The sequence below is a fragment of the Bemisia tabaci genome, chromosome 2 (assembly GCF_918797505.1).
Source record: "Bemisia tabaci chromosome 2, PGI_BMITA_v3".
Taxonomy (NCBI): domain Eukaryota; kingdom Metazoa; phylum Arthropoda; class Insecta; order Hemiptera; family Aleyrodidae; genus Bemisia; species Bemisia tabaci.
Genome location: NC_092794.1, coordinates 32263167 through 32287810, shown reverse-complemented (window position 1 = coordinate 32287810; position 24644 = coordinate 32263167). Strand labels below are relative to the sequence as shown.

The window sequence follows — 24644 nt, the reverse complement described above, 5'->3', positions numbered from 1 at the left end:
GGTAGGAAACCAGAAACAAACTGAAGTCTTACATTGACATGATGAGCAGGACTCCCTTGGCTAGATGAGATGAGGTCGCGACTCGATCAGGATTCTGAATTGGTGGAAGAACATTGGAGAGGAGCACTCGGAATTCCGGACAGAGACTCGGTTGCGGGTAGACAAATATTTCCCAAAAGATAAAAGTACCTTTTTTTTTTTTTTTTTTTTTATGGAACGTTTCAGAACATGGGTCCGTTTCCACGATTAAGTGGGTCAACTCAGAGGAAAAGTTGACATGTCGCGATGGAAGCAAGAGTCCTTTGCGGAGACTACTTAACTGCGCCAAATTGATCATTGAAAAAGCTTAGTACACTTCGATTGGATTCATTAAAAAAAAGAACAGATGTAATAAAATATATCAAATTATGCAGAGCGTCGGCGGGCTGCTGTATAGCGCGCGATGCGTAGATCAGAGTGGCTTGCCTGGCTGCCGCGAATAAAAGTCCGAGCGCAGCCACCACCTTGAAAGTGGAAGTCCATTTAGATGATAACACTAGTGATAGAAATATATCAGAGGGAAAATCAGGGACTTACCAGGGAACCTGTTCCAGAAACACAAAATCTCCTCTTCTTCAGCTTAAAGACTGGTTTTTCCCTTTGACTTCATTTGAATTTTCAGTGGGTTATCCCTTAACCTATCACAGTTATTTTCCAAACATTTATGAAAGTAATACTTAGTTTGTTTCTGTACAAAAATAAAGTAAGGTAAGGAAATTTTAAGCACCCATTGTTATTAGGATGTATGAGAATGCACTCGAGCCGCAATCGATGACCTCGCAAATAATGTACTATTATATGAATCCTCAAATCATCAAAACAATAGAGCTTGTTTCCTTGACCATATAATATAGACATCAGGAACACTTGGAATTGAAGGTTTGAATCTGTGCTAAAGAATCGACTGAAATATGAAAACAAATCAATTTTTATAATTGGAACTGCGAAGAGCTTTATTGTTTTTCCTGAGAAAGGAACAGTAGAAAGATCAAGTATATCTGCCAGGAATTGATCTTTTCACCCTTTCCACTCGAGCAATGGGATTGCGCTTGGCGAAAGGGGTCGGAAAACTTCATAAATGTACTTATTTTTCGAGATTAGCCTCTTTACGGGTTATTTTTCAATTATCGACTTAACCTCTCTTTGGAGAAGGCGATGGATGGGTGGAGGTTTCGGAGGAAGTATCCTCAGAGTTTCCGAGGATTATACGTTACATCGTGCTACAAGCAGCACTCACCACATTGCAGATAGAACTCGTTCCTGTCAAAACTTACAATAGTAATATGTTTAGCAGCCTTCAGGTGGATCTACAGGAAAATATTCGGCGATCTGCCACCATCCCACATAGCACAGAATATTGATATAATACTACAGCAGTACTGACACGTCAATAGTGTCAGTATTTATTTAATGCTGATGTATCCTGATTTAATATTAAGTCAAGAATATGTCAGTATTTATTAGTTACTGATGATTTGGAGCTGTCAAAATATTGTCACAGTATTGGCCGAAAAGGTTGATTTCATATGGAAATCAGGGTTATGACAAGGTCATCAGAGCACTGCAGGACACTGACAATATGTATGCAATACTATCTTGACACTGACAATACGCATGCGATACTAGTATGTTCTTCCTAATATTGATGTAATATTGCAGTAACCTTGATTTTACTCTAAGAAGGCATAGGTAAATGGCTTGGGCGCAAAAATACAAAACCGCACTGCGGTATTTCAAAATTTTTACTCTTATTTCCAGTTAGAAGGAAAAGCAGCATCTCTCTGCGTGCCATTTTATAGCACCAGCTTTTTAAAAGTTGAGGTTACAAAATTGCACTTAAAGAAACATTGCTTTCCCAGATAGCACAAAAATATTTTTAAAATATTGTCACAATATTTTAATGTTTCCTCCATTTAAATATTTTAAAAATATTTTACCGAAATTATTTTGAAAATATTTTAAAAATATTTTATCGGAGTGTTTACCTATTAATACCATGCGCCCTCCATCAACCATTAACGGCACTATTTGCTTCTGTATACACGTCTGTACACTCAGCGCACTCTGTCAAGTAGATATGAAAGTTCAGACGATGACCGTCATTTTCATAGTACTGCACATGTATTACATTCAGAACATGAATTACACAAGTATACAAGTATTGAATATTATCTACAGGGTGTCCCAAAAGTCCCTTCCATCCCCTCTAAAACTTTACCTAATTAATATTTTGAAACGAAACTTTGGGGATGTTCATCGATCAATGTAAGCTACTTTTGGGGCCCCCCAAAATTTTCAGGGCCCCCCGTGGGGAGGGGCTGCGGACCCCAACTTTTTTTTTTCAAATGGCAACCCCTATCTTGTGATACCTCATTCGAAAGAGCATAAAAAACTAAGGATTTTGGCGCAAACCGCGGATCAATATCTTAATTTTTGACCGAGTTCTGATAGGTCAAAGGTCAAATTTGACCTATTTTCAAAAAATCATAACTCCGGTTCAAATTATTGTAATGAAAAAAAAACGGGAAAATTTACCACATTGTAAGCACTTTTAAGGAAAATTCACAGAAATTACTTCAAACTAATTTTAAGGGGGGTTTCGGACCCCCAAATATGCCAATTCAAAGGTCATTCAATTTTCCCGCGAAATAAGCCAATTTCCCCCTGATTTGCCTCCACATTAGTTCAGTAAGGTCAAAATCAGTTCAACATTACGTTGGCAAGTCCCCAAATTTCGGGAAAAGTTAAAAAAAAAACGAAATTAAAGGTGATTAAATTTGACCGTTTAAATTTTTTTTTTTTTTAACTTTTCCCGAAACTTGGGGACTTGCCAACGTAATGTTGAACTGATTTTGACCTTACTGAACTAATGTGGAGGCAAATCTGGGGGAAATTGGCTTATTTCGCGGGAAAATTGAATGACCTTTGAATTGGCATATTTGGGGGTCCGAAACCCCCCTTAAAATTAGTTTGAAGTAATTTCTGTGATTTTTCCTTAAAAGTGCTTACAATGTGGTAAATTTTCCCGTTTTATTTTTTTCATTACAATAATTTGAACCGGAGTTATGATTTTTTGAAAATAGGTCAAATTTGACCTTTGACCTATCAGAACTCGGTCAAAAATTAAGATATTGATCCGCGGTTTGCGCCAAAATTCTTAGTTTTTTATGCTCTTTCGAATGAGGTATCACAAGATAGGGGTTGCCATTTGAAAAAAAAAAGTTGGGGTCCGCAGCCCCTCCCCACGGGGGGCCCTGAAAATTTTGGGGGGCCCCAAAAGTAGCTTACATTGATCGATGAACATCCCCAAAGTTTCGTTTCAAAATATTAATTAGGTAAAGTTTTAGAGGGGATGGAAGGGACTTTTGGGACACCCTGTATACTATGAGCTCCAAGGCCTCCTAATTTTGCGAAACTGGTAACGCTTGGTTCCAGCGTTCTACCGGGCCGATTTTCATGATTTTTGCGGCTATCGACGGGCAATTGTCTCTAGATAAGCCAACTCTTTTCAGATTTTCAAAATATGGCCCAGGTTTTTTTATATTACGTGGTAAAGTTGCGAATTCTCCCATTTAAACAATGTAAATTTATACTTTTTGTCATAGTTCGTTTGAGCGTTCTACCGGGCCGATTTCCATGATTTTTTCGTAAATCGACAGGTAAAAGGCCCTAGATGAGCCCGCTGTAATCAGATTTTGGAAAAAGGACCCAGGTTTTTTTTAAAATCACGTTATAAAAGTAAGTGAGTTTACAGAATGCTCCGGTACTGCTACCGCTATGCGCGGGAGGATGCGCAGTGGTCGAGGAGGTTGCGCAGTAGCTGTGTAGGCTGTGCATCAGCTCTACACTTATCTACACAAGATTCGCAATAGCGACCTAACGTCGAGTGGTTGCCGAGTCGTTTAAGACGTCGGAGGCGTCCACTTTTAACTCGGTGTGGGTTCGATCCCCGACTCAAGCATTTTTAATTATTACCTGACTATCATTGTTCATTGTTTTACTGCAATATTTCATCAAGCAGTCATTCCAAAACGCGTCCTTTTAATTTTAAAGTAATTTTAAGTGAAGTTTAAAATTAAAGTATATCTCATATCGTAATTTTTTAGGGGGAAAATAAAACTAAAACTGATAGGAGGGTAAAAATAGGGCCGCGAAGCGGCCCATTGATGGCGCGGAGCGCCTTCGGGGGGTTGAGCCGCGTAGCGGCCAGGGGGCGTAGCCCCCTAGTAAACCAATAACTTGAAGTCCTGCGACGTTTAGTAGCGTAAAATACCCGGACGCCCTCGGGTGGACTTGAACCCGAACCGCGGATGTACCAGCCGAGCACTCTGCCACTGAGCCACATGGAGCTGATGGTGAGTCGGGTTAAAGTCACGCTTGTTAAGGCTGTTATAGCATGCATTGCGTCAGTGCGCGGCTCGACTTTCATCATAACTTTGATTAACACCGTTTTTTCTTAGGCTCCTTTTTCTTCCTATATTTTTTTTTTCGTGTTAATTTTTTTTGTTTTTTTTTTTTACCCTCGTCAGCATTGACTCAATACCGTCGTTTGATATATTGAAGGTACCTATCAGTGTTATATCAATGCTGACACGGTATACCTTTTATCCGACAATCTTAATATCATACTGCATTAGTGTTGGTGATATCATGTCAACATCCAACAATATGTATCAGTATTGACATAAGATTCTGTGCCATGTGGGACGTCGCACTTGCAGTAAAAGTGAGACTGCGATAGACTGCTCCACAGCTAAATGTGTGGCATATTTTTTACCTTTGAAATTTTAATCCGACTAGTTGGTTGAACAACTCAAAATTGATCCTGAGACGACCCAATTTGTCGAAATTTTCCAAGGGAGGCCCGGATCCCCTATTGAAGCCTAGGAAACCCCCTGAGCCCTCCTTTGGAACAGGGGAAAATTCAAAAATCCCCTCTGACCGAATGTTTTTTTTAGTGTCCCATAGACCGCTCTTGAAGAGGTGTCCTTCCAAACCCAACGCTCCCAACAAAACGCTCTTAGTTCCGCTCTTGTGAGGGATAAAAAGGTGTGGTGGAAGTAGTGCAGAAACGAAATTGTCAAACCCCAAACTGAGAGATGTTAGTATGAGAGTATAAAAAACTTCAAAACTGGAAATATAATGTAACGCGAGAAACAACTGAAATTATCTTTCTTTTAATTGGGCATCTAAGTGACGACCCAGTAGACAAGTGGGCTCACCAAAAAATCAAAAATTGTTATTGACACAACTATCCAAAAGGAGCGTTTTATAGAAATTCGGATCAATTAAAGCCCAAACGTATCTAACCAAAGTGAAGAATGGTATGGCTGTTGAAATTTTGGTGTTCAATATAGGTAGTTTTGAGGAAACATCGCTATATAAAAGTTTAATCCGTTATATCCGAGACTTATCATTGTCAGAATAGAATTTCATTATGTATCCCCTCATATTGACCCAAAAATGAAACTTACTTTTTGAGTTTTGAAAGTGTTTTCCGTCGAAGACTCAAATTTTAATTTTCTGACCAAAGTTGACGAAAATTGCTGTGCTGGAAATGTTTTCTCCGTGATCAAAGTACTTTTTCCTGGAGATGGTCACATAGATTTATTTTAATTTTAGAAACTGGGATGGGGCGTTGAAGAATAATCAGTTTGCATCCTTGATCCCTAGGCGTGGAGCGCTTCTCAACTTTTTCCGAAATCACGAAATGGGTGGGACGAAAAAAATGCTACTCAGAAAAATGCTTAACTTGTGTTTTTTCTTTTTCCAAAATTTTAACCTCTTCTGTTACTCCCAAGCCCTCAAAGTTTCGATTCTTTAAAAAAAAAATCACATTTTTTTCAGAGTTGATCTGGATATTGAAGTGTCACTATGGCCTAGATGATCAAGTAGTATGGTGGCATAGTACCGCTAATATCTATAGCGCTTATCATGGGATTTCATTGTTGCCAAGTTTCAAAAATTAACGGAATTAACACCATTTCTGGTCATTTTTAAAAATCTCCCTGGTAAAAACGACGGACACCCTGCGGACACTGATTGTGAGCATTCGTTTTTAGTGCGCCCATACGCCCATACCATTGCGTGTCCCCACACCCACCTCTGCGTGTCCCCGCGTCCATCCAAGTAGCCATTACCATCCAAGAAGTTGCAACAAACTTAAAACTAAGGAATTGGACTCTTTACCTCAGACAACTTCCTTTAGACACGTAAAGAATACGACTTTTTCCTCTGTGGTCCAGTAAACGAAGGCATATAGGGACCGTTTCAGGCCATATATTAACATACGGCTGGATTTAGGCCCAATCGATTCTTCATATGAAAAGGTGTTTTTAGCCAGAAGTCCCCAGAAATCCCCTTGTGGGATTCCGCACAGTGGTCCCGTGAAGTTGAAAATTGGACATATTTTCAAAAATTCACTGCGGAGTGAGAAGTAAACTTGGAGAGCTCAATTTTTTGAGTCTGTTGGTAAGGTGAGGTTGGGTAACTGGGCAGGAGTTCGGAGAAAAATGTCAAAATTTCAACTTCATGATTTTTTTCCCATCATTATATTGACAGAGGAGGCTACTTTTAAATTTTTTTTAGTAAGTACAACATCTTGTCTAAATGTAGGAAGAGTCAAAAGTCGAATTTCATCTTTCAATTTTTTCCCACAAATTTTCAAAAATTTCCCGTTTTTTTCACCCAGTTACCCAACGTCGTGGGGTAACTGGACTACCCCCCCTTAATTTTTGAGGGGGGCATTATTTTTAATTCTCATTGGCCAGAAAGTGATGTCCTGCTCATGAAGGCTTAAGAAAATGTCATTTGAATGTATATAAACATGTTTAAGTGGTTAAGAATGATGTCGTAACAGTTAGCGGCAAAAAAACCCTCAAATCTGAGAATTGAATAACGGTAAAAAAAAATTGTTTCCTTGTAGATAAATGCTTAGATTTTTCTGGATTACTACTTATAAAGTAGTATTGTATACGAGGACACTGTTTGGCCACTTTTAGTGAGATTAAGAATGATACATTTTTAAAAAATGAAAAAAAATTAAGCCGCAAGGCTGATCTGGGATAGAGTCAGGCGCCAAAAAGTTCCCTTAATTTTTAAGGGGGGCATTATTTGTAATTCTCATTGGCCAGAAAAGAATGTCCTTCTCATGAGGGTTTCAGAGAATTTCATTTGAATTTATATAACCATGTTTAAGTCGTTAAAAGTGATGTCATAACAGTTAGCGGCAAAAATGTAATTAAGTAATGCTTAAGTTATGCTATAATTGACTTAAGTTAGAAGTTTAGTATGCTGGGAACCCTGATTATTGGTCTTTGGCACTTAAAAGTCCACAATAGTCAATTAGTTTTGACATTTTCAGAAGTAAACAAACACCGAAGCACAGTAACCTTGCAATGAGTAACTGGGCAGGTGCCACCACTGCCACCTGCCCAGTTACCTTGGGGTGGGTGCCCAGTTACCCCACAAAGGGAAAATTTTCAAGGTAACTGGGCATCAACCCTTTGCAGCCAGTATTTTCATCCAATTACGTTGTAATTACTCACGCATTACACAAATACATCATACATGAAGAAGAATTGTCAAAGTTGAATAAAATACTTGCTGGGAGTGAGATATGAGGCTCTTTTCGGGACCACCTCCGGCGTTGTTTTGAAAAAAAAGCTGTCCAATTTTCGGCACTTCACCATTCACCATAAAATTTTTTTTTGAAGTTATGTTTACATGTTCTAGATGGTTTACGTCATAATGAAGGTATGCCAACAGTGAAAACAATTTTTGCACTAATCTGGTAGAAATACAGAGGGTACTGCCCAGTTACCCCACCGCCCAGTTACCCAACCTCACCTTAATTGAGTTTACTTTTCGAATAAACAATAGTTTTGAATGTCAACGTAATTTAAATGTGAGTAAAATTGAAAGAAATCGAAAGTTGAGAATAATTGACCAGCATTTTCTGTATTTACGTCCACACGAAGACCCGGATCGAAAAATACCCTTCAGTAAAAGCGGTAGATCGTTCTGTCAGCGTTGATTTGGTAACTACATCATAGATTTATCTTTAAAATTGAGGGAAGAAAAGGGCAAAAGGGCAAAAACGGAGCGAGTCGACGCTCGGCCACCTATGTTTTGAATCGTAAACTGGCGATTTTAGGTGGCACATGATGGCAGTGATGGTTAATTCACCTCTGCTCGTCTACTCACGACCAAAATTAATCACTTCCATTATAAAGGCTCTTTTCTAAAGCGCCACGGTTGCCAGTTCACTTTATTATTTAACTGTTCACTAATCTGTTCTGGCGCCGATTCAAGTAATACTTAGGTACGGCTTTTTGGACGACTTTTTAAACCTCCACCCGTTGTAAAGCAACAGTGCAACTAATTTTCAATCCCCTTTGGAATCAAGTAACTGCCCTGATCTCCCCCCCCCCCCTTCCTCCCAATTTTCCGGAAAGTGAGAGAGAATGTGTGAAAATTGGCTGACTTTTTGTTTCTATTCAAAATTATTATTTTTTCTCAAAGTGGGAGGCTCGAGTAAGACTTGACTTGACTCCCCTCCCCCTTCGTAAGACCCTGTTAGCCAAACTTAGACCTTACCAGCCCCTACTCTTTTTGAGCAGCTTACGCAAGGTTTTTATTGTAGAGTGATGTTTCAGGCTTGCGCTCTTCAGCGTATGCACACTTTTACTCTTTTTTTGATTCATGCATTTTCTGTAAAGAGTTACGTAACTCACCAAGCGCGGGCCCGCCCGCAGACTTTATATCTGGGCTCACCTCAAAACCCCGCAAGGCTCGGTGAAGGGATTCCATTTCAAAATTTCAGGCGGTGACTGGGCCCTTAAGAGCCGTGAGCTCGCCCTCAGTGCGGCCAATATCGCCTTTAGTCCTCACTTCTGGAGTTGATACTCGCATCTGGTTGTTCATCGAGGCATGCTGATTAAATTTTGGATAAAAATAATTTGTGCTGATTTGTCAACACTGTATGAAAAACTCGAATAGTGGGATAAACCGTTTTCTTTGGTACTGGAAGTGATTTTCCTCAGGGAAGCCACAAAATTTAGGAGGTATATTTTACCAGATAATACCTATTCCTGCTTCACAAAGCTATACAACATTGCCCCCCCCCCCCCATCCAAAAAAATTAGTAATTAGAGGACAAATCATCGTAAGTTCATCGATAGTTTTTAATGATAAATAAAAAAAAGTTGAAAAATATATCAGTCCAGGAATTAAGCCATGTTAAATTATTATTAATGCAGTATTAAGTATGAATTTTCAAGCTAAATGCAAATTTACCACCTTATGCAAAATGATACAGTCAAATGGACTTCAAGTTCGTAATTAGCGACCCAAAGAACCTCTAGAAACATATATTACATGTCATCATCAGTCCTATTCAAATTAATGCCACCTAGATCGGGCCATGGAACCAATGTGCGCCGCGCCGCGGTCGTTCTCAATCGGTATCCCATCCAAGCACTAACTACACCCGACGTTGCAGAACCCCAATGATCGCCGGAAAGCCGCATTTTGGATCGAAGGATAGGGCAGAATGGACGTAGGGTTACCGTGTGACTGTCGACCATCATATGATGCAGGGGTATGTGTGTCTGATTTCGCTTCATAAAAAATAAAAATAATTACAATAATTTCCAGAAATTAATTTCTCAACATTCTTAACTCATATCAGACTAATTCATAAAATAAAAATGTGTAAAATGATGTAAAATTGCGAAGCTCTCGAACGGTCTCCCTCTCAAGCGTTACGATCAATGTAGCTTAACCTTGGTAATCGGGCGAACAACTCTGCACTGGACGTCAACTTTCAACCCCGCAGTAATGAGATCCCTTGTTCAGCAGCACGCAATCGCCGCAGCCAATGACGAGTCAGCGCGAAATCGCCGTAGCCGCCGCAGCCAATCACAAGTCACCGCGGCGCGCGAGATTTGAACTTCGCCACAACAGAACCCGAGCAATACAAATTCAGCGGCAGCTTTTCCGCCCAATCACTCTTGCTTCGCCAACCGACCAATCACGAGCAAGTTGGCTTTCCGCATTCGCACACAAAGGAAATCTGCATATAAATATACCCGCAATTTGCCAATTTATTCATTCTGAATGCAGCAGTTGACCTAGAAGCACCTCACTCTCAAGCTCTCAACAAGGAACAAGTCAAATCAAGCCAGGCAAGCAGCTGAAGAAAAACCCTAAGGAGCTCAGCAAGAAATTGGTGTTTCTTGGATCAAGACCGAAGTTCAGTTTCCCGTTCCATTGGCATCAAGGTCAAAGCACGAACGGTCATCATTACACAGAACGAAGCAAATTCATCATCTCAAGCATTCAAAATTATTCACCGTCAAGTCATCTCTATTTCGGATTCATACAGTTTGTATAACACACCTCCAACTTGGAGACGCCGATTCTTCTGAATCTGGAATAATAATAAGTGCAATAGCACAGAGCTCTCAAATTTCAAACCCTTCTGGTTTTCCTGCTCACTGCAGAAGCCGGTGTACTATACGCCTGGTAACCCTTCAGGTTTCCTATCTAAGGATGGTAGCCGACCCACTTTGAGTCAGGTAAAAATAAAGACTCCAAGCTAGGATCTCTTCCAGATTACTAAATCAATTTTTGCAGTCACCTCAAATCTTTCTCTTCTCACTCTCATTTTCCGAGCCAAGCCAAATTGGAGGGTCGCTACGGCTCTTCACTTGTCTCACTTCAAAACCCTCATATCCTATTCCATCTTTTCTTTCTTTTCTATCATTTCTACAATTGGTCCCTCGGTACAATCCACTTTCAACATTTAGGCCTATTGTTGTTTTTTCACCATTTTTGAGCCGTCATTCTTCATTGTGGTTTCTATGGTAAATTTTCACGCAGAAGCCGAATTTTGTGTTAAAAAATTGTTAAAGTCGTCAGTTTGTATGAGAAATCTTTTTTTTTTTTTTTCATCATAGAAAGTATGGAAAAATGGTTCTCATAGTAATAATATCACTGGTCTGCACCTAAAAAAATCCTTGCACCTGTGATAGTTGATTCTTTTGTAATTTTTAGCGCTGATTCCAAAAATGACCTGGTATCTTTCCCTATACCCCCTCATTTCCCGGAAAGTTATGATTTTCCAATATTAACAGATTTTTCGGTGAAAATTCTATTTTCTGGTCAATTAGTGCGTGATAGGGGAAAAAATATGTTGTTTTCGGATTTAGAAGCCCAAAATACATTTAAGAATATGTATCACATGTCTGAAAAATGTTCTTTTCTATTTATAGTAACGAGGTTTTTTTCAGTGGAATGACATAAGCCGTCCATACTTATATCTTACTGTAAAGTTGGTTCGTTTATTTTGCATTTGAAAGGATGGACATACAGGGTGTTCGAAAAGTCCCCTCCCCCCCCCTCTAACTTTTGACCTAATTGAGGTAGAGATTTGAAACTTGGAGGGTGTTCTTAGATCAAAGGGAGCTACTTTTTGACCCCCTCAAAATTTTGGGGGCCCCCCCTTGGGGGGTTACGGACCCTAACTTCTTTTTTTCAAATGGGAAGACCCCCTTTGTGATACCTCGTTCGAAAGAGCATAAAAAAAAGGAAAATTTTCGCGCAAACCCGAAGTCATTATCTCAAACCGTTTCAAAATGGCGACCGGTCAAAGTTCAAAATGGCCGAAAATTGGCACCTCTGCTATTTGCGCATGGATTTGCTTGAAACTCGGTATCTGGAGGTATTTTGGCACGAGAAAAACGAATTTGACGTTAGATTTTTAAAAAAACCCTAATTTTTCAAAATGGCCGCCGGTTTAGGCTCGAAATTTTGACAAACTCGATTTTTTGCCGATGGATTCACCTGAAATTCGATATCTGGGGGTATATTGACCCGAGAAGAACGGATTCGACGTTAGATTTTTAAACAAACCCTCATTTTTCAAAATGACCACCGATTAAAGTTCAAAATTGTCAACAATTGGCAACCTCGACTTTTTGCCGATGGATTCGCCTGAAACTCGATGTTTGGGGGTATCGGGGTGGGAGAAAAACGATAAGCTGAGAATCCTGAAGCTGAAGCTTGAAATTTAACAGGAATCCATCGGCAAAAAGTCGAGGTTGCCAATTGTTGACAATTTTGAACTTTAATCGGCGGCCATTTTGAAAAATGAGGGTTTGTTTAAAAATCTAAGGTCGAATCCGTTCTTCTCGGGTCAAAATACCCCCTGATACCGGATTTCAGGTGAATCCATCGGCAAAAAATCGAGTTTGTCGAAATTCCGAGCCTAAACCGGCGGCCATTTTGAAAAATTAGGGTTTTCTTAAAAATCTAACGTCAAATTCGTTTCTCTCGTGCCAAAATACCCCCAGCTACAGACTTTTAAGCAAATCCATGTGCAAATAGCAGAGGTGCCAATTTTCGGCCATTTTGAACTTTGACCGGCCGCCATTTTGAAACGGTTTGAGATAATGACTTCGGGTTTGCGCGAAAATTTTCCTTTTTTTTATGCTCTTTCGAACGAGGTATCACAAAGGGGGTCTTCCCATTTGAAAAAAAGAAGTTAGGGTCCGTAACCCCCCAAGGGGGGCCCCCAAAATTTTGAGGGGGTCAAAAAGTAGCTCCCTTTGATCTAAGAACACCCTCCAAGTTTCAAATCTCTACCTCAATTAGGTCAAAAGTTAGAGGGGGGGAGGGGACTTTTCGAACACCCTGTATTCTTTGATTTAGGTATTTAATGAGCTACTCTATATGTATTTTTGGCTGCTAAAGCCGATAAGGGTCTTTGTTTTTATTCACAACTCGCTCCATTTTCCGAAAATTGAGCTTCCAGGAAACGAAAATTTTCGGCCATTAAGAAACTCATTTTTTATTTGTGGAAAACTCGATTTTCCAGAAGATTGGCAGGTAATGGAAAAAACTAAGGCTGTTTCCAGCTTTACAGCAGCTAGAAATAGGTAAGTAGAAGCAGTTCTACTGGACACCAGAATTACATAAAATTCCCGTCCTCGTATATGAAAAACAAAGGGACCAGTTTTACAAATTTCAAAATTTGATGCAAAAATGCAGGATACTTAAAATATAGCTGTAACGTCAAGGCTGAAAAGGAGCCCGAAATTCGCCTTAATATGCACACGCTCTATCACACGCACGTTACATCACTTTAAAATTTTTTTAGATATAAGAGGTATTGGTATTTAATGTTTGGCTGTAGAGTTTACTTTAAGAAAATGCCAAGAAATATTATGTTCCTTCACTTTCATTTTTGGGCTTGTGTCCAATCTTAACCATTGGCTCAATCCACAGTGTGCCGCTGCCTCGGAGATCCGCAGGTTTGCATGTTACATAAGGGTAATTTAGCATTCATAAACGCCCCCAGCGTCGAATCTATGATTGAAAGCAATGATATTCTTGGGAATGTCTAGATTATGTAGTTTTTGTTTGAATAGGAGCAATCCTAATCAAGAAAGGAAAGGAGAGAAGACGAGAAGACAAGACGACAGCTAGGCAGCCATGATGAATCTATATTGGGTTGGATCGGCTTCCGGCCGTCCTCGGTCACAGTAGTGTACAGGACAGCACAGCGCTCTCTATATGAGATATGATATACTAGACCACTATCATAACAACTTCCCTTTTTTTTTTCTTCTGTACAAACAAAAAAAATACAATACCTAAGCAGATTGGTTTTATACAATTTAATTAGTTTTATAATCTTTAAGATATGCTGGAGGTTTCCTATCGCGTTGACTTGCCAACATTTGGGCTACTTTTATTAGCATTTGCACGACTCTTCCTATGTCTGGTTTTGAGGGCTGAGGTTGAGTTGGTGCAATATCCAACTCTGATAGATCTACTGTCACAATATTATTAGAGGGACCTACAGTAATATTATAAATATTTTCCAGGGTTAAATTGAATAGACATGGTAGGTCTTCTTCAGCCGAGAGATATTCTTTTTCCGACGTTGAAGTTTGGGGGAAGTGTTGAGATTTGACATTCTTCAATTAGTATAAAATCATTTTCATAACAATTAGCCAATTTTTCTTGGAGTTTAGTTGTGAGCGCTTGATCAACTTCACGCTTTTCATCATGATTAGGCGCTATTTCTTTTTTAGGTTTGATGAATACTCTATTTCTTTAGTATTGTTTACCTGCTTCATTTACAATGTTATACGATCGTGGTTGTTTACATTTTTTTACAATACAACCTTGCTCCCACTCAGCATTCCATGATTTCTTGAAATAAACTGGATCACCTATTTTTAACTCGGAGAGTTTTCCTTTGCCTTTGTGATATTTCTTCATTTCCTTAATGTTATCTGATTTCAATTTGTGAATTATAGTATAAGGGATTGGCTTTGATTGGAGGTTTGACTTTTGAACAAACAATTTAGTTCTCAGGTTTCTAGACATTAAGAGATTTGACGGGGATGGCATTTTTCCTTTGGGTGTATTTCTAAAATTAAGGGGAGCAACATAAGGATCTTGGTTTGCTTTGAAGCATTTTTTAAGCATTCCTTTAGAGTTTGTACGTTTCGTTCAACTAGTCCATTTGATTGAGGATATTTTGGACTCAATGTTTCGTTAACTATTGACCATTCATCACAAAATTTTTGAAATTCTTTAGATGAAAAGGAGAGCCATTGTCAGAAAAGATTATTTCTGGAATGCCATACCTAGCAAACATAGATTTGAGTCGAACAATTAGTGTATTTGCTTTGGTATTGTTAATTTTGATTAATTCAGAAAATTGCGAATAATAATCTATTACTACCAGGTACAAGTTTTTGTTTAATTCCATGAAATCGATGCCAAGTTTTTGCCATGGGTATTCTGCTATTTCATGAGGCAGCAAAGTTTCCGCTCTGTTGTTATTCAGAAACATATTACAAATGTGACATTGCTGTACTAGTTCAGTTACCTGTTTCTTTAGATACCTTTGGCCAAAATACTTAATCCTCTAGCTTGACTTAAACTTTTTTGAACTCCAAAATGGCTTTCATGAATAATTGTTAATATTTGTTTTATCAGGCTTTCAGGAATTACAATTGCTGTATTTTTAAATGAAATACCATCATGAAACGATAATTCATCCCTGCAGTTAAAGTAGGGGGTTAATTTTTTACTCACTTTAGTTGACCATTTTGATGTACAGTAATCAATGACCTCTAGTAATATTGGATCGTTATTATATGCGTCTTTTATTTTAATAAGCTTTTGATCTAAGATTGCAAGATTGCTAATAACAAGATTAATTTGTAGATTCGTTTCCTTTTCAATTTCTTTCATTATTGAAGCACTTTTTAATGGAGCTCTAGACAGAGTATCTGAAATATACATACGTTTACCAGGAACATAAACAACTTCGATGTTATACCTTAATAATTTTAACCTTAGTCTTTGCGATTTAATTGGACATTCTCTGATTTCTTTTTTAAAAAGAGTAATTAAGAGTTTGTGATCAGTTTCAACTGTTACGCGGGACATAAATAAGTAGTCGTGAAATTTTGTGCAACCAAATAAAATAGTTAAACATTCTTTTTCAATTTGACCTTGTATCGATTGAGATTTTGTTAAAGTAGACGATGCATATCGACGGTGAAAGTCGGCAATCACATAACTCGTTTGCGGTGTCTGAAAATCTCCGCCTCTACGTCATTTTTATAAAGGAGAACAAATTGATATTATTTCTTGAAGTTTTTGCAGAATTTTCTTCGCATTGAGAAGAAAAATCATGACAGTTTTAAAGAATTGCCGTTGAGTAGTTTTCCATTTAAAAAATTAAGTATGACAGGAAGTCTGCGACGTCGCAAATCGAGTTATGTGATTGCCGACTTTCACCGTCGATATGCTGTTGGCCTACCTTAATTGTTGCATTATTATAGCTCCAACAGCATCTTTCGATGCGTCTACATTCATTGTTATCGGTAAGTTTACATCATAGTATGCCAAAATTGGCGCTTCAGTTAACAATTTTTTAATTTTATTAAATTCTAGCTGATGTTCATTTTCCCACTGAAAATGTACTTGCTTTTGTAGCAATTTCCTCATATTTGGCATTTCAAGTTGGAGATTTTTTATAAAATTTGAAATGTAATTTACCATGCCAAAAAAACGTTGCAATGGGTCACTAAACCTTGTTTATTTTATTCAATATTCTGAAAGTACAATGGGAGTAGATAACGTGGTGATTTTTCCGCATTTTTATGGAGCCGAAATCGCGGAGAAACCCACTTTTGAAAAATCTAAAAACTGCAAGACATTTCAAACGCATCCGAATGTCGGGAAACTGACGGTGTTGACGCACTGCGGTAGTCATATCGCGATCTTCTCTCATTTTCCTCTGGTGTTTGTTAAAATAAAACGTGTTTCAATATGGAATTGTTGCTCGTTTATTACAGCTAACATATGAATGAGATTCAAGTCTTGAATTCAAAATATATAATTTCGACTTTAGTATTGTTTTCTTATACGAAGAGTAGATAGACATTTGACGGAAGTCGTGGAAACCCGTGCCCGCTTCTGATTGGTGCCGGATGACATCATTCGGCGCGGCGCGAAACCGGGGCGTTTTGCGTATAAGTTGAGCGATTTGAACTGCGCATTTCTCGGTTATTGAGTTACTTGTTCGCGTTTTTAATGTGCGCATCGTGTTCTACGCGTCATTTTCCTTCAGAAAACTATATTCGCAAGTCAAAATTCGTTCATGGTTAAGTGACCCATTGTTTTACTGTTTTGGGAGGCTTTAGATCTAAAATTGCTTCAATTCTTTTGGATCAATTCTGACACCATCTTTGGACCAAATGTGTCCTACATTGTTAAGCACAGATTTAGCGAATTTACATTTTGGTAAATTGAACTTTAGACCTATTTCTTCTGCTCTTTTCAAGACTTTAATGAGCGTTTCATCATGCGTCTTTTTATCTCCAAAAATTAAGAAATCGTCAATGTAAATTATCAGATTTGGGATATCGGCAAATTTACGGCACATTTCCGCTTGAAAAATTTTGCTGGCACAATTTAATCCATACGCTAATCGCTTAAATTTGAACCTTCCAAAGGGGGTAGCAAAAGTAGTTAGTTTGGAACTTTCTTCGTCTAAAGGTAAGGCCCAGAATCCTGCCTTTGCATCTAAAGTAGTAAAAACAGATGCACCTTTCAGTTTAGCTTTGATATCATCTAAAGTAGGAATATAATGCTTGGGGGTAATTATTTCTTTATTTATAAAGTAAGGATCTAAGCAGACCCTTAGCTCCCCATTATCTTTAGTGATTGTTACTATGGGATTGACCCATTCAGTTGATTCCTTCACCGGCTCGATGATTAGTCCAGGCAAACAAGGAAAAGAGCCTGCAAAAATCCCGGGTAGCAATATTTGCATCGATTCCTATGTAATTTTTGCCGCTGAATCCGAATTTCAACTTTGCGCCATTAAATTCGGATCGGAAAGTTGCCAAATTTGGCAAAAATGGCCTAAAATCGGACTTTTTCCCGGATTATGGCCGGTAACTTGCCAAAAATTGATCTGACGATAAAATTAGTTATTTTCAGAAATAAAGCTCGTTAAATTTCCTATCAAAAAGTTCCTATCAACTTTTTTGCTCAAGGCAAAATCAAGCGCGCTGGCGGGCTCCGAACTTTGTAAAGTGTGCGAAAATTGCGCATACTGTAATGTGTTGGGTTATCCTTATTATTTACATCAATTAATTTCACTAGGTGTAAATTGTATCATCTTCACTTAATTTGTCCAGAAATTACTCGTCGGACGATTAAAACAGGAGACATCGGGCAAAAACCGCGAAAAACACAATTTTTGCTCATTTTTCTAAGTTCGGAGCCCGCCAGCGCGCTTGATTTTGCATTGAGCAAAAAGGAACTTATAGGAACTTTTTAATAGGAAATTTATCGAGCTTTATTTCTGAAAATAACTAATTTTATCGTCAGATCAATTTTTGGCAAGTTACAGGTCATAATCCGGAAAAAAGGCCGATTTTAGGTCATTTTTGCCAAATTTGGCAACTTTCCGGTCCGAATTTAATAGTGTAAAGTTGAAATTCGGATTCAGCGTCAAAAATTACATAGGAATCGATGAAAATATTGCTACCCGGGATTTTTGCAAAAACCGCAAAAAAACGCATTTTTCGTTCATTTTTCGAAGTTCGGTGCCCGCCAGCGCGCTTAATTTATTTCCTTGAGCAAAAAAGTGTATAGGAACTTGTTTATGGGAAATTTCACGAACTTTTTTTTAAAACAACCAAATTGTCGTTAGATCAATTTTGGACAAGTCACAGGCCATAACCCGCAAAAAACCAAATTTTCGCTCATTTTTCAAAGTTTGGAGCCCGCCAGCGCGCTTGATTTTGCCTTGAACAAAAAAAGGTATAGGAACTTTTTTATAGGAAATTTAACGAGCTTTATTTCTGAAAATAACTAATTTCATCGTCAGATCAATTTTTGGCAAGTTACAGGCCATAATCCGGAAAAAAGTCCGATTATAGGCCATTTTTGCCAAATTTGGCAACTTTCCGGTCCGAATTTAAAGGCGCAAAGTTGAAATTCGGATTCAGCGTCAAAAATTACATAGGAATCGATGAAAACATTGCTACCCGGGATTTTTGCAGGCTCTAGCCCTTTTCATGGCTTATTTGCCTGGACTAGATTCCAAACTTTCACATTCTACAGGATGATCCAAAAGTCCCTTCCACCCCCTCTAACTTTTTACCTAATTGAGGTGAAGATTTGAAACTTGGGGGATATTCCTAGGTCAAAGGGAGCTACTTTTTGGCCCCCATAAATTTTCAGGGGGCCCCCTTAGGGGGGCAACGGCCCCCAACTTTTAATTTTCAAATGAGAAGACCCCCTTTGTGATAGCTCGTTCAAAAGAGCATAAAAAAAGAAAACTTTTCGCGCAAACCCGAAGTCAATATCTCAAACCGTTTCAAAATGGCGGCCGGTTAAAGTTCAAAATGGCCAAAATTTCATACCGGTTATTTGTCGATGGATTTGCGCGAAAATCGGTGGTAGGGGTATTTTGACACGAGAAAAACGAATTTGACGTTAGATTTAAAAAAAAAAACCAAAATTTCCAAAATGGCCGCCGGTTGAAGTTCAAAATGACCAAAAATTGATTTTTTTAGAAATCTAAGTTCAAAGTTTATCTTATGCCAAAATACTCTCAAATTCCAAGTTTTAGGCAAATCCATCAGGAAAAAACCGAGGTGACAATTTTCGGCCATTTTAAACTTTAACCGGCGGCCATTTTGGAAATTGTGGTTTTTTTTTTTTAAATCTAACGTCAAATTCGTTTTTCTCGTGTCAAAATACCCCTACCACCGATTTTCGCGCAAATCCATCGACAAATAACCGGTATGAAATTTTGGCCATTTTGAACTTTAACCGGCCGCCATTTTGAAACGGTTTGAGATATTGACTTCGGGTTTGCGCGAAAAGTTTTCTTTTTTTATGCTCTTTTGAACGAGCTATCACAAAGGGGGTCTTCTCATTTGAAAATTAAAAGTTGGGGGCCGTTGCCCCCCTAAGGGGGCCCCCTGAAAATTTATGGGGGCCAAAAAGTAGCTCCCTTTGACCTAGGAATATCCCCCAAGTTTCAAATCTTCACCTCAATTAGGTAAGAAGTTAGAGGGGGTTGTTACGCATTTTCTCACAAAAAATAGAGGTTAGGCAAGACAAGAATAAAGGAAAAGTGATGGAAACGAACCTTAGGAAAGAAGAATTTGGAAACCCAATTTAAGCTAAAAGAAGCATTTAATGAAACAAGAAGGCACACAACTTTCTTACCTTATAATAAGGAGTAATTGTAATAAATAACAAGAATAACTGGGTTTTTACCAAAGGGAAGACAGATCATACAAAACATAGATCAAGTTGTAAGACAATATAGAAAAAACATGGTAACCATGGATATATATATGGAACATACCGCGCCCCTTGAACCCTGCAAGGGATTCAACAGATTCTTTCGAGGACTTAATAAGGGAGCATATATATATGGACAATATAGAAAAGACATGGTAACCATGGATATATATATGGAACAGGGGTCGAAGGGACTTTTGGATCACCCTGTATTTAGCTCACCACGGACTCTTCCACGCAGCTTGTATAGAATTCGACGGGCAAGTTCCGCCACAGGTTTTGCATTTTCTTTGATTGTGATTTTGCATTTGGTGTCTTTAACACAGCCTACACCTTGAAAAACTTCATATTTTTGGATCAAAGATTTATACTCAGCGGTAATTGTGTTAACCTGTTTCAATATTCCTAATTCTTTGCATGATTTAAATCCTAGAATAGGAGAAGAGTTTACTTCAGCAATTATGAATTTTATTATATGTGATTCATTAGCATTTTTATTTACACATTTTAAATTGCATTCGCCTGTTACATTTATTCTGTCACCTGTTATGGTGCTTAGCTTAACATTCGTCTCCAGAATTTTTCTTCGGCCTAGCAACCTCTTACACAAATTTTGAGGGATAATATCAGCTTGGGCTCCCGTATTAACAAGAAAATTGCAGTAATAGTCATTAACATTCAAGGTGATATACCATTGTTCATCTTGAACCCCATTAACAGCACCAATGAAGAGGCTAGGTCCATCATCGTCCGTCGATTGGTAGTCTTCTTCATCGCTGGAGAATTGATTCTCCACAAGCCTGACGCTTCGCTTGTTGCATACCCTCTTCAGGTGATTGGGTTTTCCGCAGACGGAGCCGTTTCTTCCTATGACAGGACATTTACCAGTGTAGTGGATGGAATTTCCGCACGATTTGCAGGACTTCTGCTTTCCAAAGCTGGATTGATGCCCGTGTTGAGGATTGTGGTTGCGGCTGAAGTTAGACGATGTCGCTTGGTCACAGATAGCACTGCTTCTCTCACGCCTTCCACGTCCCCTGAAATGGAGATGTTGCATGTGTGAGGAATTTGCGATTTGACTGTTGATTTCTATGTAAAAGTTCGCGAGAAACACTATGGTGCCACTGGTTTTCTCTGAAATCAACTCCCAAGCTCAAAGAAGCTCTCAAGTTGAGGCCAAAATGGAGGGGATATCCCACCCTACCCTGAGAGTCCCTGTCTACATCAAGACAAACTCTCCATGCAAAGATAGGGAGCAAATACATTGACAGGGCTGCCAATTTATTTGGGGACTCCAAAACTGAAAACACGGCAACCCTGCTAATGTATTTGCTCCCTATCTTTGCATGGAGAGTTTGTCTTGATGTAGACGTGGACTCTCAGGGTAGGGTGGGATATCCCCTCCATTTTGGCCTCAACTTGAGAGCTTTTTTTGAGCTTGGGAGTTGATTTCAGAGAAAACCAGTGGCACCATCGTGTTTCTCGCGAACTTTTACATAGAAATCAACAGTCAAATCGCAAATTCCTCACACATGCAACATCTCCATTGCTGGATCTTCCACGTTCCACCTTGTTCACCGGTTGATTTTCGGCCGGTTCCTCCATTGACTTGGACTGTAATTGTGACGCGTGCATTTTCTGAGCAAACAGCACCGCTATCCAGCTTCCTCTCTTTCATTAGGAGTTGCACCCTAATGTCATCGTGCTGAGGAAGAAGACCGGCAACTAAGACAGATTTCACGATTTTGTCGTTTTGCTCTTTTAGTTCACAATTTGTGGCTAAGTTCTTTAACTTCGTCACTTCGTGACATACGTCTCGATGGATTCGTCCGGAGCTTGCTTTCGGGTGATCAGCTTATAAATTGCAATATCTACGTTTCTTTTCGGAGAATAGAAATCATTAAATTTCTTAATTAAAGCATCATGTTTAATCTCTTTATGAGAGGCGTTGAAGGAATAATACACTAAGTTGGCTTCCACGCCGATATGGTGCAGCAAAAGAGCATTTTTTCTAGTGTCGGGTTCGTTCTCGAGGTTGGTCGCGCATAGAAAAATTTCAAATTTTGTCCCCCATTCTCTCCATGCTACACTAATGTTGCCTTTCGGCTGAAAAGGTTTGATTGAAGAGAAGACAGATCGAGAGTTCGTGGCAGATTGCTGAGCAGCAGCATTCGTCGTGTCTTGCATGATAAAGGAAAATAGGCCACTTGCAACTGATTACAGAATATTGATTTCAACACACATAGGTAGCACTCTGGTGTGAAATTTAAAAGAGAGAGCTCGAGTTAGCACATCGAAAGCATTTGCTGCTATAGTTCAAAAGAAGATGAATGAATTCATCTCGCACTTTCAGACGCGTTTCAAAAATATGCTGCTTGGTACGCTAGCACGCACTTTCAAAGTTCGATGTCGCACGCATTTTCACCCGCCGTGTTTGACGAAAAACGGTTACGCGTAGAGCTCAAAACTACCGATTTCGCGAAACTGCGAACGGAGAACGGGTTTCGGCACTAATGTTTGAATAGGAGCAATCCTAATCAAGAAAGGAAAGGAGATAAGACGAAAAGACAAGACGATAGCTAGGCAGCCATGATGAATCTATAGTGGGTTGGATCGGCTTCCGGCCGTCCTCGGTCACAGTAGTGTTCAGGAGAGCACAGCGCTCTCTATATGAGATATGATATACTAGATCACTATCATAACAGTTTTAAAAAAAACATAAATAGTAAAAAAGTAGATTAATTTTGGAAAGAAAGTAGTGAACAGCACATGAATCAAATAAACTAAAATGATAGTTTTTAAAATGAAGAAAAATAAACAAGTGAAATGAAGGGAAATGAAATTAATAATGAATAAATGAAGACATATATGTGACAATGGCGGTCGCTGACATCCGCCATTTTTAGGACAAACGCTTTTTTCGAAATCTAGAGCCTCCAAGAGTGCCTGTGCAAAGTTTCAGACTTCCCGCACAATTTTTCGGCGAGATATAGAACTGAAAAACATGTTATTTGTAAAAACAGCGGATGTGAAAATCCACTGTTTTCCCCGGCCGGCGCGGCAGGACACTGTGGAAATTCGAACCCACTTGCGATAACTGCCCGCCCACCGGCCATGGGCTGTAGCTGACACTCAAATTATATGTATCGGGACCGTCTCGCCAGAATTGTTGAATTTTTATCTGATTTTAGAATTTTTTCCTTGTTTTTGTTGTAAAAGTTACAAACGGTCCAGTGTCTTGTTCAATTTTGTTAAATGACTCAGCATTGACTTACTTTCGGTTTATTTCAATCGTTTCACCAGCCTTACCCTTCCTGAAAACTTTGTTTCATGCATAAAAAAGTGTTTGCAGTAAAAATAGCGAGTGTCACATTTTTTTCAAATCGCTGTTTCTCCTTCAATTTTTCACTTACATACATCGTAAAACGTGTGTTTTTTACCGAAAGAGTTGCTCCTCATGAAAATCTTTATAAGAATCCCCTCGGTTCTACGGGCGAAAAAGTGCAAAGCTTCAAAAACTTCAAACGCGATTTTCTCACTATATGAAAACTCGACATCCGCTATTGTCACAGATACCTAAGTCCTCAAATATATAATAAATATTAATGTCTTAAAGAGGTGCGTCGATGCGTGCAAAACGGGCCATTTCACGCTCGTGTCGGATACCATTGAAACTTGCCCTATTCATTCATCTAACAATAATGCCCTGATGGTATCCCCTATGAGTTTTAAAGAAAACTTAGAAACCAAACTTAGATTTCAACATGATCATTTTTAGTATAGATCATCCTAGTGTTTCTTGGTAAAGTCCACCTCTAACCTCTCCATTTTCGGCGATTGTGGTTTTCGGAGCGTAAGTCCGGCATAAGAACTTTTCAATTAAGGCTGTGGTTCTATCAGATAGGCTCTCTGTTGGTCCTAAACTAGCTGGCCAGAGCTTCAAGGATATTAGCACTGGCGCCTTGAAAGGCTTTCCCCCACATTTATTTTATTTTTTTTCCAGTGTCACAGCCAGATAGCGCCGGCAGCGCATAGAAGCCTGTAAGGGACCAGTCCATCAGTTAACTCATTTTTGGTTACTTCGCGGGATACTGATTGTATCATAAATGAACGACTTACTCACATTTGTGGTTGTTAGTATCTTATACTGACTTAATTCAAAAGTTCAATTGCCGGATTTACGTTCCAAAAACCGCAATTGACAAGATCAGCGAGGTTACTTAGAAATAGTACATCTTTACGAAGAAACACACTTATGATGAACATTTACCAGCGACCAAAGAGGCTATGATTCCAGCTATTCAAAAAGCAAATCTCAGATCATGGCTCAGCAACAAGATATTCATCAGAAATAAGTTATTCGACCGTCAGCAAATCATGGCTTCAAAGAATGTGACGATTTTTCCAAGCCTGTTAGAACGAAACTTAGCGCACTCTCTTTTCTTCTAGGGATTATAAAGTGTTTCTGTAAGCAAAGGAGGTGCAATCAAACCGCAGCTGTCGAGACAATGAAGTAGAATGCACCGAAATGTGTGATTGCAATCGAAATCCAGACTTTTGCGATAATACCGTCGATAAAGAACTGTTGGACGACAAAATAATATTAACCAGTGATAATGACGAAGAGTGATTACAACATTTTCTAATCATTCATGCCAAAGTTTCGTTTTTAAGATAATGTCAGTTGACTTCTTGCTGTATCTTACTGGCTTGATTACTACATTTGTTATTTCTTTCCTATA

General features: G+C 38.9%; 1 protein-coding gene across 4 annotated transcripts in view; it reads left to right on the top strand.

Moving 5' to 3' along the window:
* Uck (Uridine-cytidine kinase) overlaps nt 1–24644 on the top strand; it is a 184675-nt gene that overhangs the window by 151733 nt on the left and 8298 nt on the right. Inside the window, exon 8 of one of the 4 annotated variants that reach the window (XM_072297162.1) lies at nt 24352–24642. The exons of the other annotated variants lie outside the window; for them this stretch is intronic. The gene's annotated coding sequence lies outside the window, so the exon portion shown is untranslated. Of the gene's footprint in view, nt 1–24351; nt 24643–24644 lie in introns of those variants that run through there. 4 annotated transcript variants of the gene reach the window in all.